Below are 18,631 nucleotides of genomic sequence, written 5' to 3' on the forward strand. Positions count from 1 at the left end.
AGCATTTCAAATGTAAATGTTTATATATGTGTGTGTAGTGCAGTGTGTAATAGGTTTGTGTAGGTTTGCCTGCAGAATTGTGTGTGTATAAGGGGTGTCATGCATATATTAGGTATTTATACTATATATATATATATATAGTGTGTGTTATGTTTTTAATTCAAATCGTACAGCCTGCACACAGAGTTATAAAAAGGACATCACACGTACACACAGGCCTATCATGTTAAGGCATAGGAAAATCATTAATGTCAGTGGCAACTAACTTGCTTTTCCTGAGCTGCTGGATTGATTTCTGGCTAGCCACACATGTGATCCTGGCAGTGCCTGCTGGGCATGGTGACTACACACAATCTTTAGGGGGCAGCATTGTGCAGGTTTAGAGGCCGGCGGCAGTGATCTATATTCAGCCTTGCCATGCCCCCACACAACCTGTAAAATTCAATACTTTAGGTTGAGAGTGCCCCCATACCCCTAGGTCCCGTTAATCATGTTATTTGTTTGCGTGCACATAGCCTTTTGCTTAACCCAGTATTTTTTTTTTCTTGCCAATATTTTTTTATTTATATAAGCGCACTAGACAGCTTGTTCCTCCCACGGGCTAAGTTTGGACCTGAAAGCAGGCTACACAGAGTACAATAAAGTTGGAACTTAGATTATCTGTAGAAAATCACCCCACTGTCCCCAGCAATCTGGGCAATCAATATCAATAATCTGTGCCGCTGGAGTGGTGGCAACTGACAGCTCTTCAAAACCAAGATTTTTAGTGCGCTTTTATAAAAAAAAATATTGGCAAGGAAAAAACTACTGTGTTAAGCAAAAGTCTGTAGTGCACACAAACAAATGACATGATTCACGATCACAGGCCCTGGGGATATGGGGGCACTCTCAACCTATAGTATTTAATTTTACAGGTTGGGTGGGGGCATGGCAGTGCCGAATATAGATCACTGCCGCCGGCCTCTGTAAAGCAGAGCGGTTACCTGCACAATAATTGCAGAAGTGGCAGCCGTTATTGAATCTGCTGGCCGATGGCATTGCAGGAGGCCATGCAGCAGCGGGCCCCTCCAGAGTGGCGGACCTCCACTTATTCAAGCAGTGGTGCCTATTGTTTAGGTCTGCCTGTCTTGTCCCTCCCTATTCATCTGTGTCCTCTAGCTTGGGTATTGATTCCCAACAGTAATTGATGAAGTCGTGGACTCACCATATCTTAGGAAGAAAAGAACATTTATGCTTACCTGATACATTTATTTCTTTCTGGATATGGTAAGTCCACGGCCCCGCTCTTTATTTTAAGACAGTTATTTTTTGTCTAAACCTCTGGCACCTCTACACCTTGTGTTATTCCTTTTTTCTCCATTTCCCTTCAGTCGAATGACTGGGGGTTGTGGGAAGGGAAGTGATACTTAACAGCTTTGCTGTGGTGCTCTTTGCCTCCTCTTGCTGGCCAGGAGTAATATTCCCTACAGTAAATGATGAAGCCGTGGACTCACCATATCCGGAAAGAAAGAAATTTATCAGGTAAGCATACATTTTCTTATTTCTTCTTCTTACATTACATCTGCATAATGTTTAACTCATCAGTGAATCCCTGTTAGCTCTTTATCATTTTCTTGTGTGTTTATGGGTGTTTCAGACATTAATAAAAATACATTTTTCTCCACAGGAAATTATTACATTTACTATTTCTGCTCAAATGCTGTAAATGTCCCAAAGGCTTATTTGTAACCCAAACAAATCTAAAAGTATTTTTTATCAAAGTGTTGAAGCCCTTTCGGGCAGCAAAGGGCTTTAAATTATTTCAGTTATGTTTTCTGGTAACACCAAGCAAATTGCATAACTTGCGGGCTCTAGAAACTAAAGAGTTTTGAGTGAATAGATTTAGCTTTATTTATAATTGAATATTAATTCATGTTACCAATTTAGGACCAGATTACTAGTGGTGCACTATCATTAGGGCGAGGAGTGTAAAGACGGTCGAGAGATTGCAGTGTTTTTTATGCTTGAATCTATATTACAAGTGTCTCGCAGTTTAAATTAACACAAATTAGTTTACGCAAACTCGCAGTAATATACGCTATACATATTTTATATGGGCGGAGTTGATTGGCAATGCCCACTCGCATTACAAGTCGAAAGTAAATGTGATCGCTCAAACACAATCGCATTTAACGTTCAAACGTTTTATGCAACCTGAAAGTTTGAGTAAAGAGTTTGGCCGGAGGAAACAGTTGCACTAAACTTAGGCTGACCATATTGCCGCTTTAAGAAGGAACACATATGAAAAATACATATGTCAGGGTTCTTATACAAAGCATTTCTTTAAACAGCCCTGAAATCAGCCCTGACGTGTATTTTTTATATGTGTCCCTTTTTAAAGCGGCAATATGGTCAGCCTAACTAAACTAGATTATTAACACCTAAACCACCACATAGCCCACCACCAAGTACCCCTCTACACTATTAAACCCTAAGCTGCCACACCCCCACATCACAAACTACCCTGCTACACTATTAACCCATGAACCTCTATACACCGACATTACAAACTACCCCTCTATACTATTAACTCCTAAACTTACACAATCCCCTTCGCAAAGTACCCACTAACCTTTAAACCCCCTAGACAACTAACACCCCTAATTTAATACCCCCTAAGTTACAGAAAAAAAAAAAAAAACTAACATTACAGGTAAAAAAAACTAACATTACGGAAAATAAAAACCTAACATTACAGAAAAAACAAACAAATTACCAAAAATAAAAAACACAGTTATGCCTATTCTAAAACTAAAGCCCAACTTAAAAAAAACACCTCGAAATGAAAAAAAAAAACTATTCTAACACTAAAATAAAGTATAGCAATAGCCCTAAGAAGGCTTTTTGTAGGACTTTCTCCTAAAGGGACTTGGTTTTTTTTCACCCAAAAAAATACAAGACCATTCTAAAATACAAGTAACCCCCACTCCAAAAAAACTATAAAAAAATCAATTCAAAAATTGCCCTGAAAAGGTAATTTGTTTAGGCATTGCCCCTAGAAGGGCATTTGGTAGGGCAGTGCCATAAAGATCTTTTGCTCCCAAAAAATAAAGCCTATCACTAAACTCCAAAGATGGTACTCAACAAATTTGAATCTGGATCCTACGTGCTTGCAACTGCGGTGCTCCTCTTCTATCCCGGCGGTGGTGGTCTTCTATCTTCATCCCGGTGGCGGCTGTGATCTAACTTCATGCCGGCGACAGCAGCTGTGGTCTTCTTTCTTCATCCATCTTCACCCATCTTTTCTTCCTATCCACTGATCTTCAGTCTGACATCCTCTTCATGCGGTCACCTGCCACACACTGAATTTTAAATGCATGGTATCCCCTTGATATAGGAGTACCCTTGCATTACTGTTGGCTGATTTTCATTTTGAAATTCAAATAAGCCAATAGAATGAAAGTTTTTTTCTGTTGGCTGATTTGAATTTGAGAATGAAAACCAGCCAATAGCAATGCAAGTGTACCCATATATAAAGGGGTTACCTTGCATTCAAAATTCAGTGTGTGGCGGGTGACCGCACAAAGAGGACTTTGTAACTGAAGATCATAAGATAAGAAGAAAAGAAGAAAGATGAAGATAGAAGACCACAACCTCCACTGGTATGAATATAGAAGACTACAGCTGCCGGGATAGAAGAGGAGAATTGCAGTTGGCAAGCATGTAGGTGCCGGATTCATGTTTGGTGAGCCCCTTCTTTGGGGTTTAGTAATAGTCTTTTTTGGGTGTTTTTATTTCTAGAATAGTGTTTTATTTGGGGGGGGGGGTTGGGCAGCAAAAGAGCTTTAGAGCACTGTCCTACCAAATGCCCTTCTAGGGGCAATGCCCAACCAAATGCCCTTTTTTAGATTAGGTTGTTTTAGATAGGTTTTGTTTTTGGTGGGGGGGTCACTTGTATTGTAGAATGGGCTTGTATTTTGTGGCTGAAAAAAAGCCCCTACAAAAAAAAACTTTCTAAGGGCTGTTTCTCTAGTTTATTTAGTGTTTGTATAGAGTATTTTTATGGTAATTTGTTTGGGGGGGGGTTGTAATATTTGGGGGGGGGTTTCCGTAATGTTAGGTTTTTTGTGTTTTCTGTAATGTTAGATTTTATTTTTTTAAAGTAATTTTAGGTTTTTTATTTTTAATGTAATGTTAGGGGTTTTTTTGTAACTTCGGGGGTGTTAGGATAGAGGGTGTTAAGGGGTTTGCTGGTTAGAGGGTTTGGAGATTAGTGGGTACTTTGCGATGGGGTTGTGGTGGTTTAGGAGTTAATAGTGTAGCGGGGACTTAGCAATGTGGGGATGTGTCGGTTTAGGGGTCAATAATGTAGCGGGTAGTTTGCAATGTGGGGGGTTCGGTTTAGGGGTTAATAGTTTGGCAGGGACTAAGCGATATGGGGGGTGTTGGTTTAGGGGTTAATAGTGTAGTGGGGACTAGACATGTGCAACTCTAAAAATTTTGTTTTGTTTTCATTAGTTAAATAAATAATTTTGTTTCGGCAAATTAGTTTAGTTAAGTTAAATAAAAATTGGTTTCGGAAAATTATGTTAAGTTAAATCGTTTTTTCGAATCCGTTAGTTATTTCAGATCCATTCTTTTTTCATATTCATTATTCTATTCTAAACTTCAGAATAGAATAATGCATATGAAAAAAGAATGGATCCGAAAAAAGGATTTAACTTAACATAACTAATTTACCGCAGATTGCCGAAACAAAATTATCTAAAACTGTCGTCACCCACATCGCTGACACTAAATAAATCTATTAACCCCTAGACTGCCGTACCCCCACATCGCCAACATTAACTAAACCTATTAACCTGTAAACAGCTGTTACCCGACACTAAATAAAGCTATTAACCCCTAAACCGCCACCCCCACATCACCAACGCTAACTAAACCTATTAACCTCTAAAGCGCCGTACCCCCACATCGCCAACACTAACTAAACCTATTAACTTCTAAACCGCCCCCCCCCACATCGCAACAAGCTAAATTAAGCTATATTAATCCCTAAACCTAACACCCCTTAACTTTAACATAATTAAAATAGACCTAAATTAAAGGGATACTGAACCCCAAATTTTTCTTCATTCTTGATTCAGACAGATCATGACATTTTAAGCAACTTTCTAATTTACTCCTATTATCAATTTTTCATTGTTCTCTTGCTATCTTTATTTTAAAAGCAGGAATGTAAATCTTAGCAGCAAACCCATTTTAGGTTCAGCACCATGGATAGCACTTGCTTATTGGAGGTTTACATTTATTCACCAATAAGCAAGCATAACCCAGGTTCTAAACCAAAAATGGGCCAGTTGCTATGCATCACATTCCTGCTTTTTAAATAAAGATAGCAAGAGAATGAAGAAAGAAGTAAATTAGAAAGTTGCTTAAAATTGGATGCTCTATATGAATCATGAAACATAAAATTGGGTTTTAGTGTCCCTTTAAAGTTACAATTATTAACTAAAAACCTATTTAAAAATATATACAAACTTATCTGTGAAATAAAAATAAAACCTAAGCTAGTTACAATATAACTATTTACTAACTACCTAGTTAGTTAGTTAGTGTCGGCGAACTGCTGTTTAGGGGTTAATAGGTTAAGTTTGTGTTACGATGTCAGGGAATGGCGGTTTAGGGGTTAATAGCTTTATTTTGTGTTTTATTTAGTGTCGGCAATGTCGGGGAACTGGAGTTTAGGGGTTAAAAGGTTAAGTTAGTGTCGGCGATGTTTGGGAACTGTGGTTTAGAGGTTAATAGGTTTAGTTAGTGTCGGCGATGTCAGGGAACAGCGGTTTAGGGGTTAATAGCTTTATTTAGTGTTTTAGTTAGTGTCTGTAATGTTGGGGAACTGCAGTTTAGAATAGAACAATGAAAAATTCTGAATATGAATAACTGATTTATTCATTTTTGGAATTTTAGTTATGGTGCGGATTCGAAAATTCAGATTCATTTGAATCTCTGAATCAGCCAAAATTCAGCCGAAAACGAAATTCGGCTGAAACAAATTGTACATGTCTAATAGGGACTTTGCGGTGGGCTGTGTGGTGGTTTAGGGGTTATTAGAGTAGAGGGCTTATGGTGATTTATGTTAGAGTTTGAGAAAGGGTATTAGTTTTTTCCGCTTTTCTTGCTCCATTGAAGTCTATGGTGGTGTATTTTAATGCGGTCGTAGTATTGTAACTTCTGTCTTTTTGAAGCATTGGGTTAGCTTGTGAGCAAAAACTTTTTTACTTTCAACTTGTAATACATGCATACATAGCGCTCCACTTGTAATCAAGCCTTTAGATAGGGAAATAAATTGTTTTATAAAAACTGAATGTGCTGCACTGTATAACACTAATGAGTATCTATGTACCACAGTTTATAATGTTATCAGATACCTATACACAAAAAATAATCACACTTAATTATAGGACAAACTTGACCAAGAGTACAGTTTATATGTCCCTCAGCTTCTCCAATTTAATCACTGGACATGTCTGAATAAAGGAGGACAACATCAGTACTCTTCAGATGGAGATGTTCCTCAGCAAGCAGCTAATATGTATATAAAGAGGCGCAGGGGCCCCAACATTAGAGGAGCACAATTAAAGGGGTAGTAAACACTAAATACATTTCATGCACCTTCCTTTAATCATGGCTACTGCCATATTGAAAACTAGGTTACACTGCAGGTATCTGAAGGAAAGTTACTGAACATGTGCAAACACGTCAGCCCTAGAATGTAGTGACAGATAGTCCTAGATTTCATCAACATAAATAGAGGGAGGCGGGGAATAACATCAATACTTTGCTTATAAAATGTATTTTAGTGTTTGAAGGGACACTGAACCCAAATTGTTTCTTTTGTGATTCACTCCTATTATCAAATTTTCTTTATTCTCTTGGTATCTTTATTTGAAATGCAAGAATGTAAGTTTAGATGCCGGCCCATTTTTGGTGAACAACTTGGGTTGTCCTTGCTGATTGGTGGTCAAATTCATCCGCCAATAAAAAAGTGCTGTCCAGAGTTCTGAACCAAGAAAAAAAGCTTAGATGCCTTCTTTTTCAAATAAAGATAGCAAGAGAACGAAGAAACATTGATAATAGGAGTAAATTAGAAAGTTGCTTAATATTGCATGCTCTATCTGAATCACAAAAGAAAAAATGTGGGTTCCGTGTCCCTTTAATTTCTCTTTAAGTGTGTGTTTATGAGTTATATACATTAGGTACACAGGTACATAATTCCTCCATATTGACAGGCAGATATTTATATTTGACTATTTTATAAACCTAAAGAGTAGTATATATCTAGCTAAACAATCGTTCATTTAAAGTACAGTATTAATATATGTAATGTTATATATGTAGATATACCTGTTCAAAACAGTTAAGTGTACATTTATTGAAGCAAGATAACTTATTATTGGTGCAGACCTATAAAAATGACATTTATAGTTTGTAAATAAAGAAAGAAAATGATCTCCAATCTTGAGAAATTCCTTAAAGGGGCAGTAAACTTACATACTAATGTTATATAATTCTGCACATTAGCTTACCGGCACATTTATACTTTCAATTATTTCAGAGAAATTGTATGTATAAACCTCATTTTACCAGAACTTCACTCCTTGCTCTACTGAGCGGGTCTAGTTTTTACACAGCGCATCGCGGCAACACTGTCTAGTCACAGTGTGCCCGGTTGCGCCATTAAAATTAATGTAGCTCGCTCCCGCTCGGGTCTAATAGCGGGAGCGAGCTACATTCATTATCATATGGTATGTTTAAGTATACATATTCTAGCAGTCTGTTCTAGAATACACTCCTGTATATATTCCATAGCAGGGTTAAAAATCTGTCTAGCATGTTTATATTGGGAAAATAGTGCTTAGTGAGTTATGCTATTTGATATTGAGGCAACTGTATGAGACAGTTTTTTGTATAAAATGCTACTTTTAAATGTCCTTTTTAAGTAATGTTACTTATGCAACAGGTGTTTGAGAGAGGGAGGTGCATGTGTGTTTTTTCTCTCCTGGCAGCCCTATTCAGTAGTTTTCACATGAGCATGATAGTACTAAAATTACAGGCACTGTTTCTTTACTGATAAATAGTTCCTGATACAGGGAGTGCAGAATTATTAGGCAAGTTGTATTTTTGAGGATTAATTTTATTATTGAACAACAACCATGTTCTCAATGAACCCAAAAAACTCATTAATATCAAAGCTGAATAGTTTTGGAAGTAGTTTTTAGTTTGTTTTTAGTTATAGCTATTTTAGGGGGATATCTGTGTGTGCAGGTGACTATTACTGTGCATAATTATTAGGCAACTTAACAAAAAACAAATATATACCCATTTCAATTATTTATTTTTACCAGGTAAACCAATATAACATCTCAACATTCACAAATATACATTTCTGACATTCAAAAACAAAACAAAAACAAATCAGTGACCAATATAGCCACCTTTCTTTGCAAGGACACTCAAAAGCCTGCCATCCATGGATTCTGTCAGTGTTTTGATCTGTTCACCATCAACATTGCGTGCAGCAGCAACCACAGCCTCCCAGACACTGTTCAGAGAGGTGTACTGTTTTCCCTCCTTGTAAATCTCACATTTGATGATGGACCACAGGTTCTCAATGGGGTTCAGATCAGGTGAACAACAAGGCCATGTCATTAGATTTTCTTCTTTTATACCATTTCTTGCCAGCCACGCTGTGGAGTACTTGGACGCGTGTGATGGAGCATTGTCCTGCATGAAAATCATGTTATTCTTGAAGGATGCAGACTTCTTCCTGTACCACTGCTTGAAGAAGGTGTCTTCCAGAAACTGGCAGTAGGACTGGGAGTTGAGCTTGACTCCATCCTCAACCCGAAAAGGCCCCACAAGCTCATCTTTGATGATACCAGCCCAAACCAGTACTCCACCTCCACCTTGCTGGCGTCTGAGTCGGACTGGAGCTCTCTGCCCTTTACCAATCCATCCACAGGCCCATCCATCTGGCCCATCAAGACTCACTCTCATTTCATCAGTCCATAAAACCTTAGAAAAATCAGTCTTGAGATATTTCTTGGCCCAGTCTTGACGTTTCAGCTTGTGTGTCTTGTTCAGTGGTGGTCATCTTTCAGCCTTTCTTACCTTGGCCATGTCTCTGAGTATTGCACACCTTGTGCTTTTGGGCACTCCAGTGATGTTGCAGCTCTGAAATATGGCCAAACTGGTGGCAAGTGGCATCTTGGCAGCTGCACGCTTGACTTTTCTCAGTTCATGGGCAGTTATTTTGCGCCTTGGTTTTTCCACACGCTTCTTGCGACCCTGTTGACTATTTTGAATGAAACGCTTGATTGTTCGATGATCACGCTTCAGAAGCTTTTCAATTTTAAGAGTGCTGCATCCCTCTGCAAGATATCTCACTATGTTTGACTTTTCTGAGCCTGTCAAGTCCTTCTTTTGACCCATTTTGCCAAAGGAAAGGAAGTTGCCTAATAATTATGCACACCTGATATAGGGTGTTGATGTCATTAGACCACACCCCTTCTCATTACAGAGATGCACATCACCTAATATGCTTAATTGGTAGTAGGCTTTCGAGCCTATACAGCTTTGAGTAAGACAACATGCATAAAGAGGATGATGTGGTCAAAATACTCATTTGCCTAATAATTCTGCACTCCCTGTATAAGGACCTGAAGATGTTCTGTTACTCTTTGTTTGAGATGGTCAATTATCCTGCTATATTGATTCTAGACTGCTTTCTATTAGTCAGAGTTCTTACCCTATTGATATATATATATATATATATACACAGTATATATATATATATATATATATATATATATATTTATATGTGGTCTATGATTAAGGCATTTCTAGCCGAAACGCGTAAGACCAGCTACGGCTTGATCTGATGGCACTAGCTATTTTTACCTTTTTTATGTCGATGTGGTGATTTTGTACCTGATGTCCAATAAATAAGTTTATGCTTTCAAGATGGTTCGCTGGATTTCAATTTTTTTATGCCATATATTTATATATATATATATATATATATATATATATATATATATATATATATATATATATATATATATATATATATATGAGACTGTAATAGGTTAGTTTGGTTAAACTTCATATATAACCTGTTTTTCTGAATATAAAGAAATAAAGGTAGGCCCTTTATATTTAGGTTGGAATATACCCATAGACCTTTACCTTGTCTCCAGTTGTAGTGTTATGATAAGTAACAAGAAATGGTTTAACAATACGTTTCATATATAACTCAGGCTCAAGAGTTGCATGGATTTTTTTACCCATAGCCCTTTACCTTTTTAAGTTATGTTGTCTCCAGTTGTAGTGTGATGATCTATATGTGGGTCCAAAAGAGGCCCTATATATCATATTCTATATACTTTGGGTCCCAAAATAACCCTAACCTATATGTTTGTTTATAGTTTCCTCCTGATAATCAGTTTACTCTATGGGGCCTATTTATCAAGCTCGATATGGAGCTTGAAGCCCTGTGTTTCTGGCGAGCCTTCAGGATTGCCAGAAACACCAGTTATGAAGCCCCGCTGCTCCATAACCTGTCCGCCTGCTCTGAGGAGGCGGACAGACATCACCGCAATTCAACCTAATCGAATACGATCGGGTTGATTGACAACCCTGCTAGTGGCCGATTGGCCGCAAATCTGCAGGGGGCGGCGTTGCACCAGCAGTTCACAAGAGCTGCTGGTGCAATGCTGAATGCGGAGAACGTATTGCTCTCCGCATTCAGCGATGTCTGTCGGACATGATCCACTGAACGGATCATGTCGACAGACACATAATAAATAGGCCCCTATGTAAGGCCTAAATGTGGCTATTAAACATTTTATAGAGGGAATTATTATATTCTTTAACTTTATCTTAACTAGTATATGCACGTCTATCCCATTTACTTACATTAAACTCTCTCCCTGACTGACTGCAATCTGGATTTCACCCCCATCACTCCACAGAGACAGCAATTGTTAAGGTTATCAACGACCTACTTACAGCAAAATCCAAAAGCCACTTCTCTCTGCGTATCCACCTTGATCTGTCCGCAGCCTTTGATACTATCAATTCCCCTCTTTTGCTCCAACCCCTACAATCCTTTGGCATTTGTGACACAGCTCTTGTGGTTCTCTTCCTATCTGTCTAACTTTACCTTTAGTGTAGCCTTCTCTGGGGCATCCTCTGCCCCGTTACCACTTTCTGTTGGGGTGCCACAAGGCTCTGTCCTCGGTCCCCTTCTCCTTTCAAGCTATACATCATCATTAGGTTCCTTAATAAAGTCCCATGGGTTTCAATATCATTTGTATGCCGACGACACCCAAAATCTACCTCTCTGCACCAGACCTATCTCTCTCCGTGCTAACCCGTTTCACTAACTGTCTCTCTCATATCTCATTTTGGATGTCCTCTCTCTACCTCAAGCTAAATCTCTCCAAAACTTAGCTTCTTATTTTCCCCCTTCTTCCAAAATCTCCACCCTCCATTTCTCTATAACTGTCGATAACTCCATCATTACACCTACCAAAAATGCCCGATATCTTGGGGTCACACTTGACTCAGATCTTTCTTTCATTCCTCACATTCAGTCCTTGGCTAAAGCTTGCCACTTCCACCTTAAAAACATCTCTAAAATTAGACATTTCCTTACACAAGACACAACTAAGATTTTAATCCACCCTCTCATCCTTTCCCGCCTCGACAACTGCAACTCCATCCTCTCTGGTCTCCCTAGCTGCCACCTAGCTCCCTTACAATCCAAATTGAATGCCTCTGCCAGTCTCATACTTCTTACACGTCGCTCTTCATCTGCTGCACCTCTCTAGCAATCCCTTCACTGGCTTTCTCTTGCCTCCAGGATTAAACAAAAAATTCTCACTCTGACATACAAAGCCCTCAACTGCTCCTCCCTACATCTCAGACGTTGTCTCCAGATACTCTCCCTCCCGTCCCCTTTGCTCTGCTCATGATCTCCTACTCTCCTCTTGTTACCTCCTCACACTCCCGTTTACAATACTTCTCCAGACTGTTTCCCATCTTGTGGAACTCTCTGCATCGCTCCACGAGACTCTCCCCTAGTTTTGAAAGATTCAAGTGCTCCCTAAAGACTCTACTATTGAGGGATGGATACAACCATCCTAACTCCAATGCTACCCCCTTGAACCCCTTAGCATGTAAGCCTATGAGCCCAGCTGTTTGTAGATCACCTTCATAAGAGCTGACTACAACAGTGCAACTCTTGGCAGGGCCCTCTACCCATTTAATCCCCATAATTTTTATCTTGTATACCGCCTATGTTTATAACGCTGCGGAATCTGTTGGGGCTCTACAAATACCTGATAATAATAATAATAATAACTCAAAATAAGAGGTTCACTCAGTTTTGCTTCACTTTTTGTTACTGTTCTGGATAAGAGTCTAGCCCTACTTTTCGATGAATCAGTAGAATGCCCACGCCCCGTTTCCCCCCCCAATTTTTCCCCCAGAATTATATTATATTAGTTTGTATTAAAAAACATGTCAGATAGTTGTTATATAGGCACCCTACAAACCAATTGCATTCATTAATCACCCCTTTAAATGTAAGCTTTCCAGCCAATCCGGCCTTGAGGCTTACCCATATAAAACATTATAAATTCCCAGTGAAAGTTCCCCATTATAATGCAGGTTACTCACAAGTAACTCACAAGGAACGCCCATGAAACTCCTATATAACACCTTAATATTTACTATGTATGCGATCATCATTGTTAAAAATGTAATAAAAAATCTATATGAGCTGGGGATTGTGGGTAAATTGTACCTGTGTATATGTTGCGTTATATGTATGTATTATACTGTAGAATAGTTTTTTTTATGTATTTTAAGTAAGTAACAATAAGTAATAAATGTGTTGTTCAAGCTCTCTAAGGTCCCGATGGTCAAAACTGCTATGAGGCAGCAACATATTCCAAGGGATCCGCCACTACAATGAGAGCCATTTACTATACATGCCATTGGTCAGCGATGCTTACTATAGATAACACCCAGCATTGCCACCCATATTGGCGATGTATAGTAAAGGATCCCTGGAAATGTAACTGCCATGTGCCTAATCACTAATCCTAATACCCCTTAACCGAAGTACCCCATGATCGCAAACTAACACTAATAAATACCTAGAGCTAATGTCATTTATTTTAGTGTCAGGGTTTAGGGGTTTTTTTTGCTTTGGGTGGGTTTTTTATTTTATCAGGCATGTAGATTAGTGTTAGGTATAATGGTGGGGTTTTTATTTTATCAGGCATGTAGATTAGTGTTAGGTATAATGGTGGGGTTTTTATTTTATCAGGCATGTAGATTAGTGTTAGGTATAATGGTGGGGTTTTTTATTTTATCAGGCATGTAGATTAGTGTTAGGTATAATGGTGGGGTTTTTTATTTTATCAGGCATGTAGATTAGTGTTTGGTATAATGGTGGGTTTTTTTATTTTATCAGGCATGTAGATTAGTGTTAGGTATAATGGTGGGGTTTTTATTTTATCAGGCATGTAGATTAGTGTTAGGTATAATGGTGGGTTTTTATTTTATCAGGCATGTAGATTAGTGTTAGGTATAATGGTGGGTTTTTTATTTTATCAGGCATGTAGATTAGTGTTAGATATAATGGTAGGGTTTTTATTTTATCAGGCATGTAGATTAGTGTTAGGTATAATGGTGGGGTTTTTATTTTATCAGGCATGTAGATTAGTGTTAGGTATAATGGTGGGGTTTTTATTTTATCAGGCATGTAGATTAGTGTTAGGTATAATGGTGTGGTTTTTATTTTATCAGGCATGTAGATTAGTGTTAGGTATAATGGTGGGGTTTTTATTTTATCAGGCATGTAGATTAGTGTTAGGTATAATGGTAGGGTTTTTATTTTATCAGGCATGTAGATTAGTGTTAGGTATAATGGTGGGGGTTTTATTTTATCAGGCATGTAGATTAGTGTTAGGTATAATGGTGGGGGTTTTATTTTATCAGGCATGTAGATTAGTGTTAGGTATAATGGTGGGGTTTTAATTTTATCAGGCATGTAGATTAGTGTTAGGTATAATGGTGGGGGTTTTATTTTGGATACTGTAATTTTTTTTTCCATGTAACTTTCATGTTCTCTGTAGGACTTTATCCAACTTTCAGATTTGCTTATGTACTAGAATGACTTGATTTGTTGGATGTTGTTACTTTTGTGTAAATCTGACGTATACAATAGATGCTCTGTGTAATGTTTATGAACATTTGATAAAAAGTTTATAACAAAAAAGACATGTGTCTTTTCACTTTTGGTGTGTTCTTTTCTCTTTAGGAACAATATTTCCTGTTTGGGATATTAATATCCCATAGACGACAGCAGCTGCAGCTATTTATGTTTTTAAAAAACATTACACTATGTAAACAAGTTTTTTAACAAAGACAGCTTTTTTTCAAGTATAGCCGTTACAATTTCACACAGTACTGAATATGTTTAGTTCTAATATCGCTATCACACTGTATCAAACCTTTTCTATTTTAATCATATAATACAGTGCATCCATTTCTCTTATTTATACCCACAAATGTGTATTTTTCCAGGATAACAGGGAACAGCAAAAGTAAATGAGTCTAGTAGTTGCAGCCAGCGAAAGATTGTTACGACACCCATTACTTGATAGCTTTAAGGACAAGATCTATAATTTGATTGGTTAAACACCCTTATTTAAATGAACAGTTTCATTATATATTTCTGAAGGGGCTTCTGTAGCATTTCCAGTTCCCCAAAATAGGACAAATGTTGACAAGAATCTGCTAATGTCATAACAATTACCTGGCTGCTGGATGGACAAAGGATCCTGAGTCTGAAGCCTGCATACATTGTTTCATATGCTTAGAAATATCTCAGGTGATCAGCGTTTCCTGGATTTTTGTCTCGTTAAGGGATGTTATGGCTGTGCTAGGGTCTAGGTACTCGTGTTAGTCATTTCTATAGTAATCATCTGAGGAGTCAGAATAGGAAGAGTTCTGTGTGTGTGTATATCTCTCTCTAAATATATATATACTGTATATCTAAATAGGGTTCATTATATAATATAGCCTAATATACTTATATTCAAAGTATCCTAATACAAGCTTATTACACAATGAAGCCTCAATTAGGCAGATATACTATATTCAGGAAAACCTTTATACCAGCTTATATCTAATATAACCATAACACCGGCTAGATACTATATAAATATAGCCTAAAATATATAGCCTGAAAACAGGCCAATGAACTTATAATATAGGCTCATACAGGCTAAAAAACTTAAAGGGACACTGAACCCAAATTTTTTCTTTCATTATTCAGCTAGAGCATGCAATTTTAAGCAACTTTCTAATTTACTCCTATTATCAATTTTTCTTCGTTCTCTTGCTATCTTTATTTGAAAAAGAAGGCATCTAAGCTTATTATTTGGTTCAGAACTCTGGACAGCACTTTTTTATTGGTGGATAAATGTATCCACCAATCAGCAAGAACAACCCAGGTTGTTCAGCATAAATGGGCCGGCATCTAAACTTACATTCTTGCATTTCAACTAAAGATACCAAGAGAATGAAGAAAATTTGATAATAGGAGTAAATTAGAAAGTTGCTTAAAATGTCATGCTCTATCTGAATCACAAAATATTTTTTTTTGGGTTCAGTGTCCCTTTAAATAAAGCCCTAATATAGGATAATTTATATAGCCTAATACAGGATAATCTCCTCATATTCAATAAAACTGAAGCTGCTTAGGTGAGATTGAGGCTGCTTAGGTGTTTATATCCCCCATTTGGCATATTTATTAGATAAAAAACAGAGCATGAATTCCTGCTTTCAAACATGGGGGTCTCTCTCTCATCTGTCTGTTTTGACATTTATGTACAGGTGATAGAAACATATTCAGGAGCAGTCAAAAGTATTTCGATCTAATGGATATTAAATTCTCGCATACAAATCTTAGATCAGTACACATCTTGCATTAGTTTCTTCCCATAAAAGGCAGATTTTAAGATTTATGGGGAAAATAGTTTATTTTCTCTTCTATACTGTAACATATTTCCTGGTAAAACATAAAAAAAATAAAAAAAACTGAAAATTGAGCTGATCATTTGGTAGACACTAACTGAGATTTTGAGAGTTTTTGCAGTTTTTCATCATTCAATGACATGGCTACTTGCCACAAACTTTCATATTGCCAAGAAAAAATATCACACAGAACTTAGACAGAATTTGCAACAACAAAAAAACAACAGAGTTTAAATATCAGTCTAGCCAAAAGCCTAGGTGCCCGCTTTAGCAGTGTATACAGCACTCCAGAAGTCAGGGACGGGACAACTTTAAATATTTTGCCAATTTAACTAGTTACTAATCACAAGTGTTATCAGATATTTTAGTGTTCAACACATAGGGAAAGAAGTACAGAATAAAAACTTCAGTTTAATAAATTGTTTCTATGCACCTAATATTTTTTGTAAAAAGTAAAACGTTTTAACATTGAAAGGATCTGATAAAGAAAAAAAAAACTTAATTGACTCTACACATTAATGATCTCTATGTTGAATTTCAAAGGCCAGTATAGTGAGAAAAATGTAATGTCTTATATTATAAGAGCATGTAAGTTTTACACTACCAACCCTGCCACGCAAATGGGTTAAACCCATAGGTAAAGTACAACTCAGGAGCCATAGAAAACTGCTGGTCCCGAGTGGACACTACCCTGACCCAGTCAGCAGCAGTAGTCACACAGCCCCAGCAGTTTCCATTGCAGGGTGGCTAGTGTTAAAATTACACGCTCTAAGTCTTTAATACTTTAATTTTTCTGTGACACTACCTAACCATTTTTCTGCATGGGTTATAAATATACATGTGTGTGCATATATATATATCACTCAAGAAGGATTTTTAATGGTGTAATATGCTTTTAATCATTGATGTTTATGTGTATATATGTGTGTGTGTGTATTTATATACAGTATATGTGTGTATGTGTGTATTTATATACTGTATATGTATGTATTTATATTTATGTGTGTGTGTATGCATTTATATATATATGTATGTGTGTATATATATTCATTTATTGTGAATTTACAAATTAATTATTATAAAATAAATACTATAAAATATTAAACACATATATTAAGTAATTGTACTTACCAAAAGACTCTTCCTTTGTTATTCTTTGTGAAATAAATGTTTTTTTGAGATTTAAAAAGCGTTCAGTGATAACATTCCTTGTGTATTCGCAGAGCCCCAGCAATGTTTGTGTCCAACAGAGGCAAAGATTACTCATTAACTGCTCTCTTTACTTTATCTACACAGATATTTGGAGTTTTTGATTTCTCAGAAACAATAGTTGTCGGGAGTTAAGTTCCCAGATTCCAGAGGCAACATGTGACACATTTATAACTAATAGTTTTATGTTTGGGGATGTTTTAAAATATTTTATTATAAGAGAGATAAAAAAAGAAAGAAAAAGTAGATTTTTGAAGTGCAAGAATACTCTAGATTAGACTTTATGAATGTTTTAAAACTTACCTCTTGACATTTTTGTATACTTGGTTATACAGGTGGCCCTCGTTTTACAACGGTTCAATTTACACCGTTTCAGAATAACAACCTTTTTTCCAGTCATGTGACTGCTATTGAAAAGCATTGAGAAGCAGTGCATTTATTAAAATAGCCAGTAGGTAGAGATGTCCGCTTGTGTTGCAGCAAAGCCAATCAAGCTGAAATTAATCAGTTTAACCAGACCTGAGCCATTGAGCAGATTTCAAAGGATCAAGATCCTCCTGTCATTAAATCAGTCCAGATTGGAATGAATAGAAAGAACTGCAGAAAAATGCAAGTGAAGTCTGTGTTGTGTGATTATTTTATTAGGTTTATAATGCTGTTTAGCATATAAAGTCTTCATTTCAAAGCTTTAAAAATAATGTATTAGGTGTAACTTATGACAATTTTGAGAGGGGCCTGGAACCTATCTCCCTCACTTCCCATTGACTTACATTATAAACTGGGTTTCAATTTACAACCATTCCTTCTGGAACCTAACCCCGGCGTAAACTGAGGGCTACCTGTATTGTTCTTTTCCCTTGAATTACGTTTTTCTTTTTTACTGAAATGTTCTTTATTAAATTTTACCAAAAAGAAGAGAAAAAAAGAAAAAAAAATGCTTTTCTAATGCACAGTGTTTCACTAAACCTACAAAATTACACAGCAGTCATGTTTATATTAACAGACACAAATACATATGTCATTTTCCTTAGCACTCTAACCAAAACTTGCAGGCATCTGTAAGTAGGGTTGGCAGCTGTCCTGGACAACCTGTAAATGACATGGTCATGGATGATAGGTGGGGCAGGTCACACAATGAACCCCCACCCCCTTCAAAGCTCAACCTTAGGTCTTACCCCAATGCATATCTTACCCACATATCTTACCCACATGCATATTTTTCATAATTGTGAAGTCATTACATCTGGTACAACCGCACACTGACAGGAGCACACATAGAACAGTTGTTTAACACCCACATATCTGCCATTGACACATTTTCTAG

The 18,631-nt window shown here is 37.1% G+C and overlaps 1 protein-coding gene across 2 annotated transcripts in view; it reads right to left on the minus strand.

The window, feature by feature from the left end:
• The window catches only part of NR1H4 (nuclear receptor subfamily 1 group H member 4), a 220,635-nt gene extending 203,307 nt beyond the window's left edge, over window positions 1-17,328 (minus strand). For both annotated transcript variants that reach the window (XM_053716999.1, XM_053716998.1), the window contains exon 1: window positions 17,230-17,328. The gene's annotated coding sequence lies outside the window, so the exon portion shown is untranslated. The remainder of the gene's footprint in view (window positions 1-17,229) is intronic.
• Window positions 17,329-18,631: the final 1,303 nt, after the last annotated feature.

The sequence above is a fragment of the Bombina bombina genome, chromosome 6 (genome assembly GCF_027579735.1).
Source record: "Bombina bombina isolate aBomBom1 chromosome 6, aBomBom1.pri, whole genome shotgun sequence".
Lineage (NCBI taxonomy): Eukaryota > Metazoa > Chordata > Amphibia > Anura > Bombinatoridae > Bombina > Bombina bombina.